Source organism: Elaeis guineensis, chromosome 2 (assembly GCF_000442705.2).
Source record: "Elaeis guineensis isolate ETL-2024a chromosome 2, EG11, whole genome shotgun sequence".
NCBI classification, from domain to species: Eukaryota; Viridiplantae; Streptophyta; class Magnoliopsida; order Arecales; family Arecaceae; genus Elaeis; species Elaeis guineensis.
The window spans coordinates 84,904,645-84,916,093 of record NC_025994.2 but is presented as its reverse complement, the minus strand read 5'-3'; the positions used below and the strand labels follow the sequence as shown (position 1 = coordinate 84,916,093).

At 36.7% G+C, this 11,449-nt stretch overlaps 1 long non-coding RNA gene across 1 annotated transcript; it reads left to right on the top strand.

The window, feature by feature from the left end:
- Positions 1-8,442: 8,442 nt before the first annotated feature.
- On the top strand, positions 8,443-10,081 carry LOC114912892 (uncharacterized). The gene is made up of 3 exons (XR_003798888.2): positions 8,443-8,718; positions 8,809-9,192; positions 9,274-10,081. It is a non-coding gene; the product is annotated as an uncharacterized lncRNA (long non-coding RNA).
- Positions 10,082-11,449: the final 1,368 nt, after the last annotated feature.

The window sequence follows — 11,449 nt, the reverse complement described above, 5'->3', positions numbered from 1 at the left end:
GTACTGAAACCTTAGGCGAATACTAGATCTAAAATAAATATTGCTGTGGCCCTAGTTACTTGCTTCATCATTTATGTTGCGGATGGATCTGGATTTAATAAAAACTTTTGGAGAGTGGACTATTAGAATTAATTTTAAAAAAAAAAAATTGTTACGGTAGTGAGTCTTAGTTGAATGGGATCCTTAATTTCACTTTTTGCCATCTCTCATGATCATGTTGACTATTTTTTCCTGTTAAATCTCATTTAGTTTTCATCTTCTTTGATGATGGTGCTGTGCTTCGTTGATGTTGGTGACTACTTTTCCGATCATCTCATTTATGTTCTAATTTTAGATTAGATTTCAAAGAAAAATGAGAATACTTCATTCCTCCAAAATTCAATCTCTATTTTCTCTAGAATTCAAATTTCATTCCAATTTCGATCACAAACTAAACACATCATGCAATATGGTTATTCAAATTCCTATTCCAATCTATCTTGATTTCATTTTCAATTCCAATCGCAAATCAAACACATCCTAATATTTAAGATGTATTTAATTTGCAATTGGAATCAAAATAGATTGAATTGAGAATCAAAATGACCATATTTTCAGTGTTTGAAAAATCAGAATCGAAACCAAAATGAAATTTAAATACTAGAAAAGAGTCAAAATTGAATTTTGGGAGATTGAGGAATGGGAATGAGACTCCTTCCAATCAAGTAGCTAGAATGAGAATTATTCATTTACATTCCTATTCTAGAGCCTAATTTCTCTCTACCATATTTGCCATTCTATAATTTCTACATGCTCTGCTTCTATTTTTGGTTAGGACTGAATTTACGAAGATTACCAATTTTATAATTTTTTGAATTTCTTTAGTAATGAGAGACACATCGAACTGAAATAAAATTCATTCATCTCAAACAAAATTACTGTATTGTAGTCTCTAATGACCATTTTAAGTGTTGTCTCCTAATGACAACTCTCTAAGTTTACATTGGTTCTTCATTTAATACTCCAACATTGACGGCATGACTAGTATGAAGAAAATAGCGGTGGAGTATGAGGAGAAAAGGAAACGTAGACTATTAGAGAATAAAACATGATTTGATGCTTTGAATTTGCCTACAAGCACCGTCCAATTTATGAGCATTCTTTCAAAGCCTACGGAAATAAACAAGGGGAAGAGAATGAGGGATAAACCAAATGAAGATGATGACTACGTACCATCGAAGGATGGTGAGAGTGTCTCATCCTTGAGTGAAGGAAAGGATGAACCTCCTTGCACTAAATTGGTTAGTCTTTTTCAACTTGTCATGATTGAAATAGTATATTTTGTTTGCCTATATAATGATGTTATGAACTCTGAGCATTGATATACGTGTACAAATTATGAACAATTACTATCAAATTATCTTGATGTTATTGTGTTGTGTCTCATTTCTGTATATGATTTAATTTTAGAATCATCATTTTTATAATGGATAAGGGGTGGATGAAGTTGAGTAGACTCTCACCAGAATATGAGAATGAATTTTAAAAGTTTCTTGATTTTGCTATAGAGAAATTCGGAGATCATGAACTTATCCAATATCCTTGTAAGAAGTGTATGGGTGGGCCTTGGCTATCTCATCAAGATGTAGATGATCACCTCACTATTCCGGTTTTAAACTCGGTTATGAAATTTGTTGGGATCAACATGGTGAGTGTAGGCCACAAGGAGGCGATTAACATGATGGAAAAGTGGAACAAATAGTTTGTGATATCTTTCCATTTATTGGCCACAATGACAGTGCATCTATCTTCATGTCTGATCTCGTGATTGATGGAATGACAAATAATGAGAATGTGGAGAAGGTCCGTAAGTTGATGGAGGATGCAAATATTTCATTGTATTCCGGATGTAAAAAGATGTTGAAGCTTGAGTTCTTAATCCGGTTATATCATGCGAAATGCTCCAATGGATTCAGTAATAATGGAGTAAATTGTATACTAGAGTTTTTGAGAGATATTCTTTCAGACAATGCACAAATCCTGAAGAATAATTATGAGGCATCGAAGATTATTGAAGAGTTGGGCTTTACTTACATCAAGATACATACATTCCCTAATGATTTCATGCTCTATTGGGAGGGGATGCTAATCGAGACAAATGCAAGAGGTGCGGTGTATCAAGATAGAAACAGAACAAAGACGGCACATCGACCTATATTCCTTAAAAGTTCATGTGGTATTCTTTTTTGATATCGAGACTACAAAAATTGTTTATGTTGGCAAAAATATTAAAGGATATGAGATAGCATGAAGAAGAGCGAACAAAAAATGATGCATTGAGGCATCCAACCGATGGAGAAGCATGGCAAAAGTTTAATGAAATACATCCCAACTTCATATAAGAGTTAGCAATATGAGATTGGACTTGTCATTCGATGGTTTCAATCCGTTCAAGCACATAAATACCAACTATAATGTATGGCCAGTGTTTACTTATGTTTACAACCTTCCATGATGGATGTGTATGAAAAAATCCTTCGCTTTCATGATAATATTCATCCCTAGATCAATGGAGGTAGGGAATGACATTGATGTCTATTTGCAGCCTCTTATTATCGAGCTGAAATAATTGTGAAGCGTTCAAGGTATTCCAACTTTTGATGCTTTAATGAATGAGTCATTCCCCCATACACGTGGTGCTTATATGGATAATAAATGACTTTCCAGCTTATGCCCTAATATCGAGTTGGAGCACGAAAGGTGAGCTAGCATGTCCGATTTATGGAAAAGACATCTGATCTAAAAAATTGACATATCAGAGGAGCTTTAGCTTTATGGAGCATCAATGTTTCCTACATCGAAACCATCCATAAAGAAGAGATACATGCTCCTTCAATGGCACTATTGAAGAAGGTGAAGCACCTAGTCGGATGTCTGAAAGTGAGGTATTGAGAAAGTTGGATGGTCTCAGTATTGAATTTGAAAAAGATGATCTGATTGGTGGTAAGAAGAGGAAGCATCGATCCAAGGCAGATGACCCACTTTAATTGGAGGAAACAAAGCATATTCTTTGACTTACCATATTGAGAGACAAATTTGTTACGCCACTGCTTAGATATCATGCATATTGAAAAGAATGTGTATAAACTCTTATTGGCAATGATCTTGAACATCAAGGATAAGATCAAGGATAACTTGAATTTTTGGTTTGACTTGAAAGAATGGGGTATTAGAAAATCATTCTACCCAGAGCCAATAAGGGGAGAACTGTAGAGACTCTCTCATACATGCTATATTATGAATGCCTCCGAACAGTCCACATTTTTTTGTGTGTTAGAGAATATAAAGGTTCCAGATGGGTACTCAAGCAATATATCAAAGGTTGTGAATAGTAAGGATATGAGACTTAGTGGACATGATTACTATGTATTGATGCAAGAGTTGATCCTAATAGCTATTCACCATGTGTTGTCTAAAAATGTGAAAATGACTATTATTCATCTCTACAACTTTTATAGAGATATTTGTGCGAAGAGATTACTTAAGAAACACGTGAAGAAAATAAAGACAAGGACGGTGACTATATTATATGATCTAGAGAAGATATTTTCACTATCATTTTTACAGTTATGATGTATCTCACCATGCACCTTATAGGTAAAGTTGCATTAGGAGGCCCAGTGCACTGTCGATGGATGTACCTTATCGAGAGGAATATTCAAACACTGAAATCTTATGTAAGAAATATGAATAACCCGAAGGGATCTATAGCAAAAGGCTATTTGGATCAAGAATGTATCGATTTTTGTACCATGTGCTTAAACAAGCTCGATACACTTCATAACCAATCAATGATGATAATCAGTATAAGCGAATTGAACCTGCATTTGAGTCCATTCCACAGTCAGGTGGACCTTTTACTTCATACCACCTCACTAATTTGAGTCTTGAGGAAAGAAATAAGGCACACCGCTATGTGTTATTTAATTGTGATGTCATTGAGCCGCACATAAGATGAGTCACTCAGCCTTAATTATTTTTTTCTCATTACTTAGATGAAAATATCCATTATACTAGTAACTCTAAATTTATTCCTTATGTAGCAAATACAAGGAGGTCATAAGAGTAAAACACGGCGTACTAAGTATGCGAAAAAAAAAGAAAATGCATAGCAAAGAGTTCCCTGAGTGGTTCATGTTGGGATGCGTAGGTGATTTCATGCATGTATTTTAAAATTTTTTTGAAATAATTACAGCAAAAGATAATTAGATTAATCAAATTAATCTAACATGCATATGATCTAATCATCAAATCAACATACTCTAGGATTTATGACATATTATGTTACATATAAAATCTTAAATAATCTGAAGATAAAATCAGTATGCATGCATATGAGCAGTAGATCACATCTACTTCTAATTTGAGTTCAGAACTCCTTACCTAATCACGGGTCGATGATCTCAACTGCTGAGAGACATGATGGAGATGATCTTTTTTGGTTGCTCACAGCCACACATGCGTTCGACCTCTATGAGAAATCTACTCGAAGTCCCGATCTGATCGATCTTCTCAGGAGTGCTAGCTCGCACGAATACCTTCTTCTTGACTGATCTGGATCCTTTCTTCAAATCTCTGAAACCTTTTCAGAGGTTGAAAATGAACTTCTGGAGGAGATGAAGAGATAAAAGAAAGATGAAGAAGAAAATAATTTTTTTTCTAATTTATTCTCTCTTCCGAAACCCTTAGAACCAAAAATCTGAAATTCAAATTTTTTGCACACCCCAAGAGAGAGGACCCTCCTCTCTATTTTTCACATCATGAACTATGCCCCAACTTCTACCATGTGAAGAGCTCTCTTCTGGTATCTTACACACACAAAAAAAAACCATAAAAACCCCTTTTATAGGCATGTAAGGAGGTGGGGTGAAGAGACCTAGTGATCCTGGACTCTTATAGGATTCTGCCTCTCTTCACAATTTCATATCCCAAAATATACCAAAAAAATATGGGATGCCCCTTCTAATATTTTTTTATGATAAATTAGTTCTCCAGCTGATCTTTCAAAAAAAATCTTCTCAAAATATTGCACATATAAGGAGAAAAAAATTTATTGGCGTGGAGAGGTTGATCTCGATGAAAACAGATTCTCCTGATAAGAAATATTTTAAAATCTAATTTTAAAATCTTTCTTTTATCAAAACCAAATCAGATTTGGATGTAAGATAGATAAAGAAAAGAACTCTTTGGTGTGAAAAAATCTCACACAAAATAATTTTGTGTGTGGAGATATAAGACGTGCAATCTGGGTTGGTGCAGAAAGAAGAGTCCTATTCCAATAAGGACTCTAATTTTTCTTAGTTGAATCCAAACCAAATCACATCTGATTTAGCCTAAATAAAATATATGAAATCCAATCTAATTAGGTTCATAAATTTTTAATTAAATTTCAATCAAATTAAGAATTGATTGAACTAAAGTTCTAATCGAATTAGAGACAATTCTTCCTTAGCGATTAGGTCATCTCATAACATAATCAGATCAAATCTAATTGAATCTAATTCAAGTAGATTTTATTTAATCCTCTTTGCTCAATAAAATTGAGCTAATCAGCAATTTAATTGCTAATTAATTTTTTATTAATTTACTAACACTTGATGAATTAATTTATTATAACTTTTGCATAAGGTTAATCATCAATCGAATTGACGATTAAGTCCTGGAATGATTCTCAATCGTTGATCAGCCACGTGATCAGTCAAAAAAATTTTTTGAGTATGACACCATAGGTTCAAACCTAAACCGGTAGCACAGAAATAACTTTCTGAACCAATCGATGTAACCATCTAGCAATGATGACCCGATGTCCGGATAGGTCGAATGATGGCGAAACAACATTCAAGAACCTATTGGCATATGGTTACCGTATAATTCATCCCTTTGATCCTAATACTCGAGGATGACCTAGGATTTAACTGTCAATCATAGATAAGTCATCCATATTATATTTCAATCTTTTTCAAATTCATAACATAGATTATCTGGGTCCAGATTTTGCTAAATTGAAACATACTGATGCATATCTCTTACTAATTCGGATGGGTCAATCTCATCTTACTCACACACTGACTTGATAAGTACTTGACTACACCTAAAAATCTTCCGTCACTGAATTAGAAACTCAATTAGTCCGGCATCAAAGTACAGTGAGTTACATGCAAATCACCGTGGTGATCTCATAACGGAGGGATACTTATACCCATACCCTTCGCGAGCTATCCTTGACAGCAGAGTGCTCCACAGTTGGTCACGTTCTGTGATGATGTACTCTTACATCTCACCTGCATGCCATACCAATATCTCCATACCATTTGATTACGAGGACAACCAACATATATGGTACACAATGATCTACACTTGATATCGCTATCATCCTAGTAATAGCATATTGTTTGGTCGCGAACCAATTTAAGGACTACGTGATAAATCTTTCTTTACCAATTAAAGTAGTCTTAAGGACTTCATCATAACATAGGAGTTCGTTAGAAGATATAACCTTGTGATGAAAAATATCAAATAACTTTTATTATTTATCAATTTATATATTTTTATAATTAGCACAATCATCACACGATTGGCTTTAGGACACAGTTTCCAACAATTCAAAGATCATGTAAGCAAGTACATATTTCTATCTTATACATCCTATTTAAACATATTTACTAATTAGGTGTCATCTTCTTAGGTATGGGGATTATCACTCGGTGATGTGAGCTATGAAGTGCGTGCTCTTTCAATGGGACCTAATTATATCATGCGAGTACAAACAGCATGTCATTAATGACTATAGGTTCAATATTCACAATCGAGACATAAACATAGCAACACAAAATAGTAGCGTGATATTGAGCGCCACCACTAGGTGTTATGCTAGCTTGAGGCATTCACAGTCTCGTACGAAGGATGTGAATATGGGATTGTGGAGAAGATAGTCATCTTGGACTACTATTCTAAAAGGAGGGTTGCATTGATGAAATGCAATTGGTTTGATGCGTTATCTCGATCAGGGATGAAGACTGATGAGTGTGGTTTTACTCTCATCAACATGCAACGCCATCTTCACACTGAAGAATTGTATATACTTACCTCCCAAGCTAGTCAAGTCTTCTATATTAGTGATCCCTTAGAGCCTCAATGGGGTGTTATTGTGAGGATGGTGCCTAGGCATATCTTTGATGATACTGAGGTTGATGACGATGTTGGACCATGCATACAAAGTATTTCTTTAGGATAAAATTTACCTGATATTGTCGAGATCCCAGATACATTTATCAAGAGTAATGGTAATGTCCATATTGTAGATGTCAGTAGACAATGAGCTCAATATCTTAGTATAAATGTTAGTATTTATTTATTGATGCTCAACTAATGTTATTGTTTAACAGCATGTTATATTTGTTAGTATTTGTTGCCCAGCTAGACAACCCAAGAGAGAGGATAAATTAGATTTTTAAAATTTAAAATAAATATGCACTATTAATCAATTAACTCTTAGAGAAATAGTACAATGAGAGCTAAAAATGTATACAAACGAGAGAAGAGAAGGCACACACACAAAGGCACAATATTTTATAGTGGCTCGAATTGACCTCGAGTTGGCTCGAATGGCAGTTTTCAAAAAAATCAATGTTCTATCCCATTAAGAGAGCCGGCTCGAATTTGTCTCGAGCTGGCTCGAGCTGTAGAACTCAAATTTTGCCTTTCTATCTACCTGAGAGAGCCAGCTCGGATCCTGTTTCGAGCTGGGTCGAGCAGAAGAACACAAAAATCTCTTTTCTGTCATCCTCAGAGAATCAGCTCGGATCCACTTCGAGTTGGCTCGACTGCATGCCAAGCCAAAACAGTAGGGGCGTACCATGCCAGAGTCGGCTCAAGTTTTGGATGGGTCAGTTTGAATTCTTTGAGGTGGTTTTTCTTACGTCGATTGTCTTCAAAATCAATTTTTCTTGACTCAATTAATCTTCAATTATATTCAAAGTCTTTCAACGACTTTTTTTCTCTACAAAACTATTCTTTGAAATACTTAAAATATGTTCATATCAAAATATGCTCTAATATTTTATGATCATCAAAATCATTTTCGAGGACAACAATGTTCATTAATGTTGCAGGTCACAATAGCATCGAAATGTCATTTAGCTTTCACCCTCATTCCTCGACGGACTACGTGGAGCTCCGCATATAAGCCGCTGCCGGTACATACTCCATCCACCTCCGCATCTAAGGCTCCACCGGTATCGGCCTCGTAGGCACATACTCCTCCCACCGACACATTCTAAGCCTCCATCGATGGACACGCCGCCAACCTATGCTACTCCGACACATACTCCATCCATCGATGAGGCTCCACCGACATCCACGCCATGCGATCTCAATGAGAGAAGGTTTTCATTATATTAATTAATTAATTATTATTTTTTATTTAGTTATTGCACACTCTTGTGTATTCGTAATATATTTTCATTACAATTGCATCATTCAGTCGCCACATGTGTGGAACCGTAAGCATCAGGTTATGATGGAGTATGACATGGAGGGAAACCCAGTAGGAGAGAATGCACGGAGATGCATTCCTTCTTCGGTGTGCTTGTGAGGCGGTCCGACATCATTACCATACTGTCTATAGACTGGAAATTAATGGACACTAGTGTCAAAGACCGGGTGTGGGAAGAGGTTTGAGTAAGTGTATCTTATATATATGCATGTGATATGTTTATACTATGTTTGATTAGAATAATTTCGTAACTGACTTCTAATAACTTTGTGCAGAGAAGGTATAATTTTTCAAATCATGAGAGGACATGAGATGTCCGACTATAGAAGACTAAAGAGTTGTACCGAAACTATAAGGTCAAGCTCCACAAAGGATGGCTAGATCATCGTAAGGACACAGATTCAGAGCTTGTTCCTCGGATCAAAAACTGTCCCCCATCTATATGGGAGAGAATGGTCAGGCGTTGGAGAAGTCAGGAGTTCCAAATTTAATTTGTAACTTATGAATTTTTCATTACACTAATAATTATATTTGGTTTTAACCTATGTGATTTAAATATATTTTACACTGTATCTCGTCAGAATCGTGAGAATCGGACTGCTCAGGAGTACACACACACTCTCGATCGTGAATCTATGGTGAGTCATGTGCATAAACAGGTAATGAATTCTGACCCTTTAGTTTATAAGCTATTGAATTATTTTTTTTTGTGTTTCTAACAAGCTGATTGATAATTGTAGCTGATGAGAGAATGAGTGATGCTCAGCCGCAGTGCCATCCTTCATTCGAGTCGTACAGACAAGAAGGGGAGACCAATGAACGTCATAGTCGAGAGAATTTTTATAAGAAAAAACAGCATGTTATAGCATTTCTTATGATTCACTCGTTTCACTTTAATAATCTATGTGGTAGTAGGATTTCTTAGGATTTATTGATTATTTGAGAATCTGTCCTGCGATTATGGGCAGTATTTTTGCTGTTTGTCTCACAGGTTTACTAAAAAATTTTTAGGAAAGTTAACAATACAGCCATTATGCTGTCAAACTTTTTTGAGATTCTATATGAATTTGCAATTACAGGAGTTAGTTAGATGCACTTGGGAGTGAGGGTTTGGACACCTCTGGCCCTCATGATCATCTGTCTCAGGTCTTGAGACCTGAGCACTCTGGGAGGATTCATTGTAGGCTCGGATATACGCCGACCAGCTACTGATCCAAGGCGAGTATTTCCTCACAGGCTTCTGGGGTCGTCAATCAAGAGCAGCTTGATGAGGCCTTGGCGTAGACAGCTCAGGCTCAATAGCGCGCAACTCAGATTGAAGAGCATGCAACTCAAGCTCAAGAGTGCGCAGACTAGCTATAGAGTATTATGTCCGCAATGGTGACACAACCCTCCGCTATTTTTGGAGGTGATTTTTTGAGATTTCAGGATATGTTGGCTAGCTTTTCAGCTCCAGCTCTTTTCGCTCCTGCTACAGCCCCTTCCGATCCTACTACAGCCCCTCCTGGTCCTACTATAGTCTATTTTGGCGATGATGAAATGCTTAGAGAGGAGGATGATGATCTTACTGATTTTTGATGTATATTATGGTTATTAACTATATTGTAACAAAATTTGAGTATTTGAAAAATATTATATTTGTTATTGAGTTTTATGTGAAATTTTTGATTTTTGTAAATTTTAATTTAAGTAATTATATATTGAACTGCATCTATCAGATAGAAAATTGATAAATTTATGCTATTGATCGATAATATTCAACCAGATCAGACTATGACAGCAGTTGTACAACTGCTGCCGTAGTCTTCGAACTATGGTACGGTTTGTCAACCACTACAGTAGTAATCTATGGTAGCGATTGCTATCGTACGGACTCCAACAGCGGTTGTCCAACCATTATCGTAAAGCTTGTACGGCAGCGGTTGGACAACCATTGCGATAGCTCTGCTATAGCAACGATTGCAAAATCACTACCATACCTTATTTATGCCAACGGTTGACACAACCATTGCAAGAACCGCTGCCATAGACCTACGATGACGGTCATATTGGCAGCAGTTGACGAACCACTACCTAGACTATGGTAGTAATTTTTTTGATTATGACAGTGATTTTTTTGGCTACAGCAACAATTTTCAACAACTGCCATAGCCCCATTTTATAGTAGTGCTCTCGCCCTCTCTATCGCCATCCCTAGCCCTAATCCTAATCGAGATCCTCTACAACCCCACTGCCATCCCCACTTTCATGGCTTAAATCCTAAAACCTAGCCCTCTCAACCCGAAACACAATCCATCCGTGGACCAAACCCAAACCCTAGTGCTAACCCTAATCCTCCCCACCACCTTCCCAATCCAAGCCCTAACCTTAATCTAAACCCTTTTCATCTTAACCCTAACCCTCCATCGTTCCAACCTCCATCTTCGAAACCCTAACCCCAACCATAACTGCAACCCTAACCCATTCCTATCATCACTTTTGCAGACCAAACCCTAACCCTAAGCCAAACCCCAGTGCCAACCCTCGCCCTCCCCACCACCAACCCGATCCTCCTAATCTGACCCTCACCATCTATGGTCCTTTCTAGTTGGAAACCTTAGTTCTGCTATCTCCACCTCTGTTGGCCAAACCCTAAACCTAATCGTCGATGCTAACCCCAATTAGGGGCCCAACCTAAACCCCAAGTCTAATCCAAACCCTATCAGCAAACTTAGATCTAACCCAGCCATTCAGGCTAACCCAAATCCAAAAAAAAAAAACAATCCAAAAACCACATACTCAAAATCCATCAGCCCATTATCCGATAGCCCAACCACCCAATACCCATAAACAGAAATCCTAAAACCCAAGACCCTAATAACCTGTTATCCGATAGTCGAACATCCGACAACCTGGATCCACATATTCGAATCTGCA